General features: G+C 38.5%; 1 long non-coding RNA gene across 1 annotated transcript in view; it reads left to right on the top strand.

The window, feature by feature from the left end:
- Positions 1–17,827, top strand: part of LOC115293537 — a 47,645-nt gene that overhangs the window by 5,730 nt on the left and 24,088 nt on the right. Inside the window, exon 3 of the long non-coding RNA XR_003909507.1 lies at positions 52–107. This is a non-coding gene — a long non-coding RNA (uncharacterized LOC115293537). The remainder of the gene's footprint in view (positions 1–51; positions 108–17,827) is intronic.

Raw genomic sequence — 17,827 nt, forward strand, 5'->3', positions numbered from 1 at the left:
TCACTCACATCAGGCAGCTTGACTGAATACATTTCATATTTTAAATTTCAGACACAACCTCAAAGCAAAGAGGAACCTCTCCAAGGACCTAACCAGAAGCAAGCCTGGTAAGTCACTGTCTCACACAAGAAGTTTCATGTGAAGCAAAACACTAGTAAGAATATATTTTAGGAGGAAATGTTGGGTCCTTAAAACAATTCTATCCTTTCTATAATCATGACTGTGTACAGATAAATAAGAATTCTCATATGGTGGGAGAGGTGATTTGGGGTATTTTGTTAGGCTGCTTTGTGTTACCTTTTCCTTTGGAGGAAAGAGGTCAGAAAAATATTCTTGGCTCTACCATTTAAATCTGCTCTAGTGTAAAATCACATTGTCAGTGCCCTGGTGGTTGAGGCAGGCTGATGACCTGTGAATCATGCTTTTCTTTGAGTATATTTTGATATATTGGCCAGTTGGATCTGCAGAGTTTGCACAAACATAAACTGAGAGATGGTAGAAAAAAAAAACTGAGAGATGGTATTTTGGAAAACTCAAGCCTTCCTCATTTTAAGGGGATCTAGTTCCATTTTTAAAATCCTTGCTTTTTGTCCTTTATTTAATAGTATCTTTAGTGTTGAAGAGGTGAAACCATAGCCAGAACATTGAGTTGATGACAAAGAACTTCTAAATAAAACCATAAGAGCAAAAATATTAGAATAAGATATAATCTATTTCAACAGGAAAGCTGGACATTTAAACTAAAAAAAAAAACAGAGGCAGAAAAGATAACTTTTTAGTCTCTATTAATCCATAAAAATTGCCTTTATTTTTGTAACCAGACCTACTAAGTTGGCTTGTATGGTCCTTTGCCCTCAGGAAACAAGTGGGGAAATATCTACATGTGAAATCATTGCAGTTTATTAAATGTCAAAGAGAAACTTGTAACCAGACATATCAAATAACCAAAAGCCATGCAGAGCAGTTGCCTAGGACAGGAAAAGTCAATGTTCCCTTTAAGGACAACTGATGACCACACAAATGCACAGTTTATAAATAATTAGGAAAAGAGATTAGAAAACATGCCACTCATGTTATGCTATATATGTTCCTCAAAAGAATAAATATTACCATTCACATCATTAATAAACATGATTAAGTACAGGGTGTTAGAAACTGTGAATGCAGACAATTTCAGCCTAATTCCACAATCTTGGTTAGATAAATGGGCAGGATAGAAGCATAGGAGTGAGATTTCAAGGACGAGCTTTGAGAGAGGGGAGTCCGGGGTGTGTTTGGCATACTTTTTGTTGGTATGGACTGAAAAGATCAGTTTCCCAGGAAGAATTCCTACAGTTAGGAAATGGGATTTCTTCCCTTCTCTGTCCTGGGAATTTCACTTCCCTAAGATGAGGGAATGAATGGAGGCTTCTCAGTATTTTTCTGGATTCTCTCTCTTTGTCTTTGAAAAGGAGGAAATGAAATTCCCATGAAGGGATCCTGGCCAAGTTAGAGAAACCCTCTGGAGATCTATGGGATTCTAAAGGGTTTATCCCTGTGTGAGGGTAAGAAGGCCTACTTTACATGAACCTCCTGCAATTTTATGGACACTTGCTGGTGAAAGAATCACTCTTTTGCATAAGGAGAACATTTGAAGAAAAGCACTTGCACAAGCAGAAGGGAGAAAGATCTTTGAACTACAGCTGCTCTGAAGCTAGGGCTTCTGTTGTTCAAACACTACACTCCATATCTCAGGATATTCTTGAAAAGAACAGGCTTAATTCAAAACCTCTTGGTTTGTGGTTTGTATAGGGTGTCTGTGTATGGAGGGAGAGAAGACAAAATACTTCCTGCCCTTTGCAAATAAATACAGTCAGCCAGGGAAATTTAAGAATGCTATAATTGGGCTAGCCTTGCCCAAGCAGTGACAGAGAGGGTTTTTGGTCATGAGAGAAACCAAGGCTAATTAGAGTGCCTGCTGAATTCAATAAAGGAGCAGGAAGAAGATTCAAGTGGAGAATAAGAATACTGGACCACTAAGATCACAGTAAAGGAGGGATGTATTTCTGAGGATCAAGGCAAAGAGCGAAACTGGAAGTTAGAAGTAAAGTTGATGATGACTTAAAAGCAGAATAGGGCAGGTTGAAAGGAAGGAACTGTGAGGAATGACTCCAAACTGGCTCTGCTAACAGGGAGTGCATGGATGCAATGGTCTAAAGGTGTTGCAGCAGATCAGGCAAACTCTCCTCCCAATACTGTGGGAAAGCAAACTCTGGCTAAAATCTTATATGATGGATTAAAAGTTACCTTCAGAAATCTATTCCATCTCCCTCATTTTATACACATGGAAAGTGAAGCCCAGAGATTATCATGTGGTCTACCTAACCTGGAGCCATACAGAGAAGGAAATTCTGAGAAATGTGGTTCTGTCTTAGCTAAATTGACATCGTTCAAAGTCACCAAGACATCTAATGGACTTCTCAAACTTGACTTGTCCAAAACTCTACCCTAAAATAGTTGTCTTCAAACTTTCTCCTTTAATGGCATCTCCATCCTTCCCCAAACTTCAGAGTAATTCTTGGTATTTCTTTTTCTCTCATACTTTACATTCAATCCTTCAGGAAGTTCATTTAGTCTGCCTTCAAAAATATCCAGAATCTGACCATTTGGTTCAAGCCGCCATAATTTCCCACCTGGTGATTGAAGTAGGTGCTCTCTCTGCTTCATCACATGCCCCGCCCTGTATATTTTCAACACAACAGCCAGAATGACCATTTTTAAAGCATAAGCCAGGTCACATTATACTGCTGCACGCACGCACACACACACACACACACACACCCTTCCAATAGCTCCTTAGAGTAAAAACCAGTCATGCCAATAAATGACCTCCCCACCATTATCTATCTTACATCATCTCTTCCCAATGTGGTCTTTTTATAGTTCTTCAAATACATCAGGCACATTCCTACCTTAGGGCTTTCACGCTTACTGTTTTATCTGCCTGAAACACATTTCTCCAGATGTTGACATAATTCTGTTTCTCATCTACTTCAGTAACACCTCAGTGATACCTACTTTGACTATCCTATCTAAAATTATGACCTTCCATCCTCATCACTACCCTGCCTAGTTCTATTTCCTAACTAGCTATGCTTTTAGTAGCAATTACTACATTCTAAGATATGTTTTGTGTAGTATTGCATTTATTGTCTGCCTCCCCTAACTTAAAGTACAAGCCCAACAAGGACAGGGTTTTGACTGTTTGCTTATGTGCTTCTGGTGCTAGCCCTTGCACAGAGTAGGTACTCCATAAATATTTGTTGTATGAACCGAATGCTCTTTGTTTATGCTTCTCCCTAATGAGGGGAGGTAGATCTTTAAAAAGTTATGTTGTACATTTCTCCATTTTTAGGAAGCACTCTTTCTGTGTCATTCTAGGAAATTTCTGCAGAAAAGATAACCTTCCCCATTATTTTAGAGGCATCATTCATAAGCATCTTCTTTTTTTCACCTGACTGAATTTTACCTACAAAAGTTTTCATCCCTGGAGCATCTGGCTGACTCAGTTGGTGAAGCATCTGACTCCTGATTTCAGCTCAGCCCATGGTCTCACAGTCTTGAGATAAAGCCCTGCCTCAGGCTCCACACTCAGCGTGGAGCCTGCTTGAGATTCTCTCTCTCCTTCTCTCTCTGCTTTTCCCCTGCTCCCACGTGTGTGTGTGTGTGTGTGTGTGTGTGTGTGTGTGTGTGTGTGTGTGTGTGAGAGAGAGAGAGAGAGAGAGAGAGAGAGAGAGAGAGAGAGAGAAATAAATCAAACTTTAAAAAAAAAGTTTTCCTCCCATCTGGTCACCCTAGAAACATGTACATATTAGAAACATATAGAACTTGGGCCACACTTCCCCACCTGTTTTCTTCTTAGTGTTGTGTTCTGGATCCTTCAACCTAACTCTTAGCTTCTATAGTTTCCAGCCCTTGAGAGAGATTTTAAAGAAGGGAAAAGAAGTTATGTGCAGGAGAAACATGATACTGTTCCCTTTTTCTGCAACAGAGGGGTCTGAGGAAGAGAAAAACCTTCAAAGGGAGGAGATGTTCCTAGAAGTGAGACAGGTGCTAATGATCCTTGCAATGGTCCCAAATCTCAGAGACAATATTCTCTGATAGTGGAAGGCAGGAGGAGGAATGGTTTATTCAGGGAGAGTTTGCAGCTTGGAATGAATGCCATTAACCCTTTAAAAAATAACATGTGCCTGTCACATGGGGTCCTGCATCACATTGTACTTGAGTGACATATGTGACTGTCCCCTAACTGGACTGAACTCCACTCCAGAGCTGGGATAACAGGTTTTTCTTCTCACTTTCCAGTGCTTGGTCTGGTATGGGGGGCACTAGAGGCAGCTGAATGAGAAGATACTAGATGAACTGTGAATGAATAAAATATCTCCCTGATTAGCATTAAGAAAGAAAGAGCCATTATTGATGTGATATGTGTCATTCAACTGGGAAAGGAAAGGAGGGTGGAGAGGGAAACTAGCATTTTTTGATGGCCTACTATGGAATTTGTGTAAAGTAACTTATATGGTGCCTTTTGTACATCTGGCATTCATTACAAGGTAGCTACTTTTATTTTATTTAATTCTGACTTCATGATGTCAATGTTATGACCCCTTTTTGCCAAGTAAAGGAACATTGACTCAGAGGTTGTAGACTTTAGAGTCACTTAACTAGTAGTGGAGAAAGGATTCAATCCCAAGGTCATGTACTTTCCCTGATCCTACTGCTCTACCATGACCTTCAGAAAGGACCCCAGGACCATAATGCAGATGTACATATGCATATGTGTAGGCATTATTCATCATACGCATAGACAGGAAACTGGCAAAAACTCATCCCTGGTGCCTCTTCACTTCTTTTAACAACCCAGTCCTTTGCCTTACTCCCGGACACCCATTTGGTGCCTCATATTTTCAGATGTCCTTACCCTCAACAGCCATCATTCCATGATTCACCCTCTCTGAGTTTCAATCTTCTCATCTTTAAAATTGAAATGATTATACCCCCGCATGGATTCATTATGAAGATTAAGCGAGAATAAAAGCCAACATTTATTGAATGCTTGCTATACACCAGACACTATTCTAAGCACATTATATGGATTAATTTATTAACCCCCACAACTATCCTATGAAGTAAGTGTAATTGCTATCATTGTGATAATTGAATGAGTGAAGAAGCTGAATATCAGAGATTAAATGACCTTCCCAAGGTTACCCAACTAATAGCAACGATTCAAACCTGGGCAGTCTGACTCTGTGGGCCCTTGAGCCATTTCACCTATGCTGTATCAGTTTATAAAACAAAAATAATCTTTAAAATAATAAATAATATTAAAATAATAAGATGATAATAAAAAATACCCATCATTTACTAAATGCCAACTTGTGCAAAACAATATGCTTGCTCCTCTACACTGGTCCTTACACTACAGACCTTCAGCACTTCAGAGTTGTTATAAGGATAAATAACATGACAAGTGCCCGCACATAATAGAGGATGAATGAATATTGTCTGGTTTCCACCCAGAGATAACCGGTCTAAATACCTTTATATAGAAACTTCTAGACATTTTTATACCTGTTTACAAATAAATAAATGTGGATTATTTTGTGCCTCTATTTTTTTTTTAATTTCCAAATGATCATGAACATCTTTCCATGTCAATAAATCTTCATCAACAACATGCTTTCTCAGTGAGTCTGATAATCACTCTCAAGTCAGAAAACACTGATTCTTGGGGGAGAAAAAAATCTTACATATTGCAATGGTTTGTGACCCTCTTTGCTTTTCTAAATATATTTTAAATTATGATTTTTTAATGTTGTTTTTTTTACTTTAAAGAGAGAGAGTGCACACACAAATAGGGGAGGGGCAGAGAGAGAGAGAGGAAGACACAGAATCCAAAGCAGGCTACAGGCTCTGAGATGTCAGCACATGGGGCTTGAACTCACGAACCTCAAGATCATGAACCTCAGGATCATTGACCTGAGCTGAAGTTGGACACTTAACCAGTTGAGCCACCCAGGCACCCCTATATTATTTTTGTTGCTTTTTTTGTTGGTTTGTTTTTCTTTTGTTTTAATTTTTTTAATTTTATTTTTGATAGCGAGAGAGACACCAAGTACAAGTTGCAAGGGACAGACAGAGAGAGATGAAGAAACAGAATCTGAAGCAGGTTTCAGTCTCCAATCCACCTGCACAGAGCCCGAGGAGGGCCTGGAACTCACAGGCTGTGAGATCTTGACCTGAGCCGAAGTTGGACACTCAACCAACTGAGCCATTCAGGCGTCCCTATTTTTGTTTTTAAGTAAGGTTCTGCATTATGCATTGTTAATTTGCATAATGTAAATATAAAACATTTTTATAAAAAATATAAAAATATTTTTCTCTCAAGAATTGAATCTCTTTAAATTTCATGAAGTCTTTAGTTAGTTTCTTTTCAAACACTTAAATGTAGTCCATAGTCCTTCACAGGGAAAAAAAAAAATCCCTACCATGAAAGTGACAGGCCACATGCTTGGGCTTCCGAAGTTGTTTGGTTTATTTCTAGGTGTGCTTCTGGAGATAGCAGACCTATAGTTTGACTGAGACATGTACTTTCTGAGACATGTTCTTTTATAGTATACCATGCAGTCCCCGCTTATGAAAACTTTCACTCCCTACTCCCTACATTCCAAAGACTATATAATCTGCACAGTGTGGTAAGATACTACAATATTTTACAATTTTTACAAAGTTTTATAACTATTACAAAAAAGTAGACTATCACTCACACAATTTTACTGGAACCATACTTCAGGCAAGTTCATGAATAATATGATCTCAACAATATTTTGTTGGATGAAACATCAGCAGAAACTGATAGTTTGAGAAATCCATTTAGGACAAGTTAGCAAACAAAGTTCCCCTCTAGCTTACAGCTCATGTTTAGCATTACATTTTGTTCTAGCCCATATGCATACATAGGTCTGAAGTTTTGATAGCAAATTTTTAGCCACAATCTCCTCTGGGTTTTAAACAAAGAGTTTAATATCTTAAACAGTTTTAGCTTTCAAATGACTTCTCTGAAACAAAACAAAATAAAACATAGATTTCTTAGGCAGAAAACACAGACCAACCATCAAAACAGATAATCAATGTTTTCTTAATAACTCCTGAAAAGATACTAATAGCAGCTAGCATTTTTATAGCACTTATTTACTTGTAAGCACTTTCTTAAGTGTTTTATATACATGTAATTAATTAATATTAATTATATAATTTTCACAACTATCTTATGAGGTAAGGACTTCAAATGACTGGAAATAAAAATGAATTTTCTTCAATAAATAAGATTTGGGGCACCTGGGTGGCTCAGTCGGTTGAGCGGCTGGCTTCAGGTCAGGTCATGATCTCATGGTTCCTGGGTTTGAGCCCCGTGTCGGACTCTGTGCTGACAGCTAGCTCCGAGCTTGGAGCCTGCATCTGATTCTGTGTCTCCCTCTCTCTCTCTGACCCTCCCCTGCTCATGCTCTGTATCTCTCTCTCAAAAATAAATAAAACATAAAAAAAAAGTACCCATTACACCTAGATGTTTGAGTTTCTTTGAATCTTGCTCTTTATCAGCTTATGTGGTTATACAAAAGTTAAATTAAAAAAATAAGATTTGAGAAATATAAAATTGCTTTAATATATTCATGTGTGAAAATGGGTATAGTCAACAAATTTGTTGGTGGAAAAAAATGGAACATGTAATAAAATGGTTTAAATTATTTTTCCTATAAAGGTATTTTAAGAAACCACTGGATAGGTTGGCCAAAAACACTTTTTGGGTGTTGTTTAGTCTTAAAGTCTTCTGGAAAAAAGCTTGACCCATTTAAGAAGTATCTGAATCATTTCGTGATCTATTTAAGTCAAATTATAATGTTGTACACCTTAAAATTATGCAGCGCTGTATGTCAATTATATCTCCATAAAACTAGAGTAGAAAAAAAAAGTCTCTTAGCAATAAAAGTCTCAAGGTATAGCAAAGAAATATTTGATACAACATGCAGTTTGAAAATAAAGAAGGGAGGCATTCAAAGGAAGTTAGTAACTTAATTGCCTGGGCAACTTTTTTATGATAGAACAAAAGAAAGACAAAGGAAAATGTAGTGTGTGTCATGGGATTTTTTTTTTGTTGTTCTTTCTTTATTTTGTTCTGCTAGCCACAAGAAGAAAACACTTAGGGTGTGAGAGCAGAGAGGAAGAACAATTACTTTCTCCTCGAAAAGAAGATTCAGGGAACTTAGATTCCTTGAATAACTAAGACATAGATACAGATAAAGTCATAGTAATTAGAATGAAGAACTAATTGAAGCACCTGGGTGGTTCAGTCAGTTAAGTATCAGACTCATGGTTTCGACTCAGGTCATGATCTCACGGTTCATGGGTTTGAGTCCCATGTGGAGCTCCACATTGACAGTGTGGAGCCTGCTTGGGATTCTCTTTCTCTCTCTCTCTCTCTCTCTCTCTCTTTCTCAAAATAAATAAACATTTAAAAAAGAATAGAGAACTAATTAAAGGCCTGATAGGGCAATAAGCTTTCTTGTCCAGCAAGATTGTTGCATATATAATATATTGTGATATATAAGAGTATATTATATTTCTGATCTTAAGAAAAGGTTCAGTGAGTCTTAAAGTCAGAACTAGGAAACCTGAATTATAGTTCAGAGTACCCCCTTCCCAAGTACCCATTACACCTAGATGTTTGAGTTTCTTTGAATCTTGCTCTTTATCAGCTTATGTGGTTATACAAAAGTTAATACATATTTTTCCTCTCCTACTATATTTTTAGAAAAGAATAATTGGTTAGATTGTAACTAAGTGTATTACTTCTTAGCTGGAAAGTATGCGTTGTTCACCTGTGTATCTAACCTTCATCCCTTTTTGTCTGGTGGCAGCTCAGCTTCTCTATTGGAAACATCTAACCAGTGTTCTGTGATATTATGTATATACTTAACCTTTTTGTGATAGCACACATTTCAAGCTTAATATTTTATAAAGGATTATACACATATAGGTCAGTGTCCATATGGTAAGCTGAATGTTTTCATATTTCTATGAAAACCCTAGCTTAGTGCTTGCAGCTTTGTAAGCTTTGTTGGAAACAGCCTGAAAGCAGTGTATGTGACCTGAAACTTGTTTCCTTTGGCATTCAGATGAGTTTGGCATTGTGTTCCTCTTTCCTTGGCAGAGCTGGAAATTAGAAACTTAAAGGGGATTTAAGTCTAGCATGTGGGGCAGCTTCCCCCTTTTAAGCCAACCAAGATGGCCATTGACACCTGAGGTAAGGTTATGACAGGCTTTCTCCACAGTTAGGACTGAAAGAGTCCAAGAGTGAAGATAATAATCACCTTTCTTGGACCTATGTTACTATTGTCCCCTCTGGGAACAATTGAGATAACCACATCTCATGTTGAGATCCGTCTCAATCAGCTGTGTTTTCCCTTTTAGACAAAAGTGATGCCAATGAATGTTACTTCTGCTCCTGCCTGAATTTCACTTTTCTCCTTATTTCAAAGTATCATTTTACAGGGAGATGTAATGAGTAGAGGAAGAAGCTTTTTATTTATTTACTTTTTTTTAATGGTTTTTCTTTCTTTTCTGACCTTTGGTCCCTAGAGATCAGTGTCCATAACATCTCTATGTAAACTCAGTTTATTTCTATTTTCATCTCCACTAGCCATGTCTGCAGAGACCTGGCTTCCTAGCTTATACAGAAAAGAAGATATGAGGGACCATCATATCTCAATTTTCCTCTTGTCTCCTTCCAAAGTTACCACCATATTTTTACCCATCTTATTCTCCTTCCTATCTTAGAGAAAAATAAATCTTCCTTTCTTTCTAAAACCATTTTTTTCATCTTTTCTAATAATCTTCCTCTTTTTCCCACCTTCTCTGGGATTTATGTTATTAATTTTTGTACTTGATTTCTGTCTTCTAGTTTTTCCTTACTCCCTGCCTATAAATCAAGTGTTAACCTTACACAAAAACCTTCTCTAAGGTCACATTCTCCATCCAATTACCTCCCTTTTCCTCTGTTTTGTTTCATTGCCAACTTCTTTTTTTCTAATTTTTATTTATTTTTGAGAGAGAGACAGACAGACAGACAGACAGAGTGCAAGCAGGAAAGGGGAAGAAAGAAAGGGAGACAGAATCCAAAGCAGGCTCCAGGGTCTGAGCTATCAACACAGAGCCTGGCATGGGTCTTGAACTCACAGACTATGAGATCATGACCTGAGCTGAAGTTGGACACTTAACAATGAGGGGCCCCTCATTGCCAACTTCTTGATAGACTTTTCTGCAATCACTGCTTCCTCAACTCTATGTACCTTTCAAACTGATTTCCATCCACATCACTCAACTAAACTTGTCACAGCAAGGGTCATCCGTGATCTCAAATACAACATTCTTCTGAGTGGTCATCTAACTGGACCTTACCATAGCCCTCCCTTCTGAAACTCCTCCCTTGGATTTGTGAAGCAACTCTCTCCTCCTCCCTAACTAGTCTCACCCTTAAATGTCATCCATGGTTCTGTACTGGAGTTGATTTTAATCAAGACTGAGGAGGTGGGTTTGGCAATGGCTCCTACTGTGTTCTTTCCAGTGACATTTTAAGGTATGGGTCATCCATTGGTATCCATTTTCTTCCCTATGAGATAACAGAAATTAGGATGTTTCGAAAATATCTGACACTCAAATCCAGAAGTTGCTATTTTTGTTTTCCTTCCTGCCTTGCCCTAATAGAGGAAGGAAGGTATCTTTTGTGACAAAGGTCTTGGTCATTTTCTTTGTCATGTTTTGGTTTATTGAAGTGGATGAGAGCAAAAAGGGTCTTTATGAAGATATGTGAAAACCTGGAGCAGTTCTTGTGTCTGGACTCTTCAGATTAACTCAAAATGAGCATTTGACTACATAATGCTACCTTCCGTCCATGTGCCTCTATGAGTTTGGTCTCTCAGTGAAGGACATGGCAGCACATTCCATTCTACAGAAATCCTTGCATAAAGTATTTTTGATGCACAAGTACTGTATCTATTATTTAGCAAATGAAGGTATATGTTACAAGTTACACAATATCTCTTCACTTTGAGAAATGTCCAGGAAATCACCCAGTGAGGCTTTCCTGCAGTCTCTGGGTATATTCCCCTTAATGGCTTCTCCAAAGTTAGATGATTCACTTATGCTACAGATTTGTAGGTGGACACTGTACTTACTTGCCTACCTCTCATCTCAGCAAAGTCTTCCTTCCTTTTCTTTTCTTTCTTTTTTTTTCCCCCCTTTTCTGCCCTTCCTTCTTGCTCATGGGACTATTTTACTGGAAACTATTAAACTCTCCCTCCCGCCAACTGCACATTCAACTTCCTTCTAAAGAACAGAGGAAACGGATGATAAAAGTTGTGCACATGGTAAACTGAAAGAGAAAAACTTGGAAAGTAGCAAAAGTGGCTGAAATGTAGTGTAAGATGCATCTCATGACCCTGAGGGAGGAGAGCAGAAAACCTATCGCAAAAGCTCTGAGAATTTCAAAGGCCCTCTCTTGTCCCATGGTGTCAGTAAAGAGGGAAACTTATAACCCCAGACAAGTAGTTGAGAGTATTAGAGTTTCAAAATTCATTTAATGTTGCACTGTTTGCAGGTGTTAATGAAGTTTCTTTCTAGCGCTCAATGTACTAGTGATATTTTTGAAGGAAGTAAAGACACTGATTTTCTCAGGCTTAAACAGTCCTTTGGTTCTCCTTCTTTTAACACTTAATTTTTAGAGGAATGTGAACACTTCTGATAATTCTGCAAGGGATATTTACTTGTAGTCATTCTTCTGGTTGTAAAGAATTATCAGAAGACTCTTCTTTACCTTGTTTTGTAGTTTTGTATATGCTAGACAGTTTCAAGGGTTTTCACTGGAATAAAACAGTTTTAATTAAAATGGAAGTGCTTGGGAAAGGATTGGTCATCCTAATGATATTGTATATGGTTGTATATTGTTTGTTCTTTCCTTAAATCTCCCAAATCTTTCCATCCATTTATACCCAAACAAAACATTTATTCCTTTGTGTTTAGTTTTGCTTCACATTTCTTTTTGATCAGGTTACTCACTAATTACTGTGGGAGTTTAAACTCCCCAGTCTAATGAAATACCATCCAGAGTCTGAAACTACATAACATCCATACTTTTGAATGAATAATTTACAATGTTTGCAACTCAGCTGCAAAGTTTTTTTTTCAGTATCTATGGCTTCTTCAGAAATTGAATGGCAAACAGGAGGGAATCTAGCATCTCATAATTCTCTTTCCAGTGGAATGAATCTAGAATTTATGTTTTAGATACAAGTGAACGTAGCTTCAAAATTATCCATCTTGCTGACTAGCAGATGTGAGAACAGACAAAAGAATGTGCAGTTCGGTGGATTTATTATGATTTCACTGTAAGCAGTAATAAATAATGACAATGTTTTTCTCAAACTTTGCCTTGAATCAGTTGGAAGGCTTGTTCCATACTGATTGCTGGGCCTCACCTCCAGAATTTCTGACTCAATGGTCCTGGGGAAGCCTGAGAATTTGCATTCCCAACGAGTTCCCAGGTGATGCTGATGCTACTTGTACAGAGATTGCACTTTGAGAACCACTGCTCTAATTTTAACATTACAACGTGAAAATTATATGTGGTGATTTAAACTAGTTTCTATTTTTGCTCTGGCATATGCAGGAGACACTGAAAGATTTAATGTGGGAATTTCAATTTTTGATGAAGAACACATATTGAAAAAAATGTATTTTAAAAACCAACTATTCCCTGTAACCTCAAAAGTATAACACAGTATGTATAAAACACCTGAGACAAACCAAATCATCCTTTTCTCAGTTATTTGCTGCTCTAGTTTTGCCTTTGCAAACAGACCATGAGATTTGATGTCAGATGGCTGTAACTGACGCCAGATCCATTTATACAAAAAGTCTGTCTAATCAACAATCCAGCTACATTTTCAATCCAGGTGGCCTATTTGACATCACAATATTCAGTTAGTAGTCATCTGCCCTGATGATGGGATGAAATCAGCACATGCTTCTACAGACAAATCAAGTATCTTTCTCTGGACATTTTGCCTTTGGAATTTAAACACAATTCAAATTTGTCAAGTCACTATTCAAAGAAATGGTGCAAGAGTGCCCCACAATATATTTTTATTGGTTTTGCCCGACTTAAAGAAGTTTAAGTGGTTATGACTTTTGAAGACCACTGCTCTTTTCTTCTAATATTCTCTTTTAATATTTAATATGTGATATTTCAACTTTTTAAAAGCCCCACTGTCGAAAGCGATATGAGCCTGAGAAGCTGTGGCAAGCAAAAGTGCGCGCGCTACAAAACAGGTGAGCAAAGATGGCCCCGCCGGAACAGAACCAGGGTGTGGCCGTGGACGCCTGTGCAGCAGAGGGCCGCAGATGTGTGCCCAGAGGAAGCAAAGCTCCACAGTGCACATGGACCGTGCTTGTATGGGACTGTTAGCTCTGGCAACTGTTAAGCAGAGGCTGATGAAGAGCAATGGAATTGCTTTGAGTATTAAAAGCTCATAGTAGCAGAAATACCCAAATATTTTTCTTTCCAAACATTTGGTCCCCTGTAACATGCAGCGAGGCTAAAAGAGATAAACAATCCCTACTTGTATAGATCTGGGTCTATGTTAACAAAGTAATCTTAGGAGGAAACTTGGGGAAACAAATCAGTAACATTGCATTTGGCTATGATTGTCAAGCATGTTCTTTCTTTGACCTGCCTCATCTGGATTGCTTCCCTTTACCTCTCAAGCAGAAATGGGTAACAGCTGCCACCAGGGAGAGGCGCAGAGGGCCAGGAAGTCCTTTTACCTTTTGCCTCTTTCCTTCTCTTCATTTTTGATCCCTATGGTTCTACCTCCTCATTCTCCCCTTCACCACCCTCTTTTCTTCTCATACATTTAATGACTATAAAGTCATAAACTGGTTGTCCAATTGCACATGAGAAACAATTTTTTATTTTATAGTTATGGCTAGAATAGACCTAGTCTGTTATATTTTCCAGCTTATTCAATCTCACCTTTGTCTCTATTTTTTTTCTTTATTCTTTCTTCTCAGTTTCAAACAAGTCTCCTCTAGTTTTCCCACAAAATTTTCAGGTTTTTTTTTAAGTTTATTTATTTATTTTGAGAAAGAGAGAGAGCTCGGGAGGGGCAGAGAGAGAGAGAGAGAGAGAGAGAGAGAGAGAGAATCCCAGGCAGGGTCTGCACTGTTGGTGCAGAGCCTGATGCTGGGCTTGAACTCATGAACCATGAGACCATGACCTTAGCTGATGTCAGACACTCAAAGAACTTAATCACTCAGAGCACCCCCCCATTCCGTTCTTTATTGCTCAAAACAATGGTAACTCTTAATACTAGTCTCTCCAAAATGTAGCTTTAAAACTAGCTATGTGTAAATATCACATACAAAAGCCAATAAATATATGATTTTTATTTATTATTATTTTCATGTTTATTTATTTATTTTGAGAGAGAGAAAAAGCATGAGCAAGCAGGGGAGATGCAGAGAGAGAGGGAGAGAGAGAGATGCCCAAGCAGGCATCTGGCTTACAACACAGAGCCCGGTGAGAGGCTTGAACCCACAAAACATGTAATCATAACCTGAGCCGAAAACAAGAGTCTGATGCTTAATCTGCTGAGCCACCCAGGCCCCTCCTAGTAGGCATTAAATTACTAATTGATTTATTATATCTCTGTTTTTTTAATGATGCAAAAACTGAAAGATTGTGGCTATGTTTTTATAATTTTTCTCAGCCAAATGGTTTATTTAGTAAACTACATTATAACAACATTTCTTAGGTTTGACAAAAGGATAAATCATTTTTCTTTATAATATCCTAAGACTATAGTTATTTAAAAACAATGTCCTTCGAGCATGCTAAGACTAAAGGCCAGTAAGCAAATCAAGTTGAAAACAGAAATAACATGGATTCAGTCTATTAATAAGCTTTTAATGAATAGCCAATAACCATTAGACTCATCTACTTGAGCTCGAGATAAAAAATGCAAGATGAGAAGTTCTCTTTTTTTCTTAAACATTCATGTTTGGAGCCACATAAACATCCCATAACAAATTCAGCTTGTCTCCACATGATTTACTACCTTGCTCTGGCTTCACATGATGTCTAAACAGTGACTTAAAAAGTAGTTGCTCAGAAAAATGACCAGCCATGAAGTTGTGTCCTGTTCTGAAAACAAAGCTAAGCAAACCTTAAAGGGTAGAAAGTCCCTCCTGAGACTCAGTTCCTTGGTGAACTCTTTCAATCTATCTCCCATACTTCCTGGTTGGGAAGGCCATGTCTCACACTTTTGTGGAATAGGGGCTCTGATTTAGGCACAGAGATTCAGACCAAGATTGTTTTGGGGAAAGATCCCTAAGAGCTCTTGAAGGTAAGGAGGGAAGGGTCAGAACAGGCTGGAATTCTAATAGAAGGAATATATTAGAGAATCAAGCTTCAGGTAAAGGTTCAGTGGCTGAGATCTTTTGGGCCAGGCCTCTCAAGTCCTGCTGACTTAACTTGGAAGATAATGCCTGTTGTACCAACTTTTCAAATGGTGGCTTGTGATCTTAATAACTTTGAATATGACTTGTCAGAATGAGATAGGATGGTGGTAATGTATCAATATGTGCTTTCCAGTAGAAAGAAAAACTAAAGGAGCATGAAACCTTGAGTGTTTGAGGTTAGGGCACTCAGCAACTACTTATTGATTGATCTAAACTTACCTTTCCAATCCAGAAAAACATCTGGTGCCACTATTTGATGGCCATTCCAAGAAGGGAAAATTAGAAAGTGTATTGTTTTTCCCTCTGAGCTCCAGTATGGGAAAAGACTGGGGCAGGCGGCAGTGAGGGAGCAGCGAAGGCTACTCCTTCAAAGCATTTGTACTGCGTTTTTACTTACTTGCAGTGTAGCAGGATCCTCAAAGTAAGTTGTGACAGCGAGGCTTCTCTTTCCAGGAAGCAACTTTAACTCATTCCGGCACTGCTCAGTTGGGTTTGTACCCAAAGAACTGAGCCCAGAACACCACGTGGTGTAGTTTTTAATATATTTTTTTACTACTTTGCCTTCCACATATGGTAACACATAAACGTGTAGTGGTCTCTTGTTGCAAGGTCGTAGAGGAATGCTGTCTCCTACGTGTATAACCAGGTTGCCTAGAGGTTTTTTTTTTTCTTTTCTTAGGGAGGGAACTCCACCACATTCCCCTCTTTGATGCTCAGATCCCTCTATTTAGGGTCAAAAAGCATCATCTTGGTTTAGAGGTTTATATTTCTGTAATATTACATGAGTGGCTGTCTTTTTTTTTTTTTTTTTTTTTTTTAAGTCATGGCCTTAATGAGACCAGAGACAGACCATACAACCAGGGGAGCTAAGCAAGGTAGGATTAAGCAACCATCCAGAATTAGGAGGATATTTAGAATTAGGAGTTTTGAATCCCCTGAAAGTTGAAAACCATCCTCTAAATAACTCCCTGGGGTTTTAACCATTCCAGGTCTGGACGGAGACATGAGCAATCCTTATTTCATCTATGATCTCCTCTATGCCGTTTTCCTCATTATCAGTAGGCAGCAGTTGCTCAAGTTAAACTTTTTACAAACTTATCCCTCAGAAGCAAGCAGGTAATCTAAGGTCAAGCGATTCTGACAGATAGCATCATGCATTGGGTTTGCTTCTTGGATAGTAAGTTAAGAGCTCTGGCAGTTTTATTGGTTATAATTTTTATAACTGCTTATAGTCTGATTATGTGGTTTAGCATGTAAATGGGAGTGTGGTAGGACCCATCTTCTGCCCAGGTGGCAGGGCCAAATATTGGATTATACTCTTGGGAGGCCATTTATTATCTTCTTAATTGCCAATCTGTAAGTCATGCTGCTTCCTTTGAGTCTCCCTTTCCCCATACACTTGGACTCCCAAATGTCTCCCTCTGGCAAGTGGGAGCAGGAAGAAAGATGGACGAATAGTTTCAGCACATATGACCCTGACCAGACTGAGGGAAGTACTATACAGGCTGTCCTTCCTCATATCTAGCACAGTCCACCTGGGGCCTGCCATTTGATGGCTGTGTTGACATTGTCTCAGGCCTCTCCAAGATGAGAGAAGTTAGACGAGGGGTGAGGATCTGGCCCAAGGTGATCTGGGGTCCCCCACCATTGGGTTTCCCAGACAGCTGAGTTATAAAATCTTTGGCCTAAACATGTTAGGTTTTTTAACAGAGACAACAATGAACTTTTTCCCCACCAGGCAAGACATTTTTTTCCAATAACTACATTTTTGAGGAGCCAAACCTGAGGAGTAGGACTGAGGTATTTTGTTTTACTATAAGGTTTGTGGGGATCTAATTTTCTAGTCTCTTGTGGCCATTGTTTTCCCATATTGGTACCAACGAAGCATCCTATCCATTAAAGGAAGGTAAGTACGAATAGAAATCTCTCACCACAGTCCCAGCTGGCTGGGGTGGCCTCTCCCAATCCTCTGGTGAAAAATAGAGCAAGAATCACAATGACAGTGAGACACAAGGGGTGACAACACATCACAGTAAGGAAACAGATATAGAAAATAAGGACAGTTTTTTTGGTTCACAGGAGTATAGATTCCTCAAGCTTCTGCCATGCATAGATTAGTCAGCTTCCAGAGTGACTAAAGCAGGGCTGCAGTTTTGGAGACCAGAGTCGCAGACTGCTTCTTCCATATGGTCAGCTTGCACAGCATTGATGG

This window comes from Suricata suricatta, chromosome 1 (genome assembly GCF_006229205.1).
Source record: "Suricata suricatta isolate VVHF042 chromosome 1, meerkat_22Aug2017_6uvM2_HiC, whole genome shotgun sequence".
Classification (NCBI taxonomy): Eukaryota; Metazoa; Chordata; class Mammalia; order Carnivora; family Herpestidae; genus Suricata; species Suricata suricatta.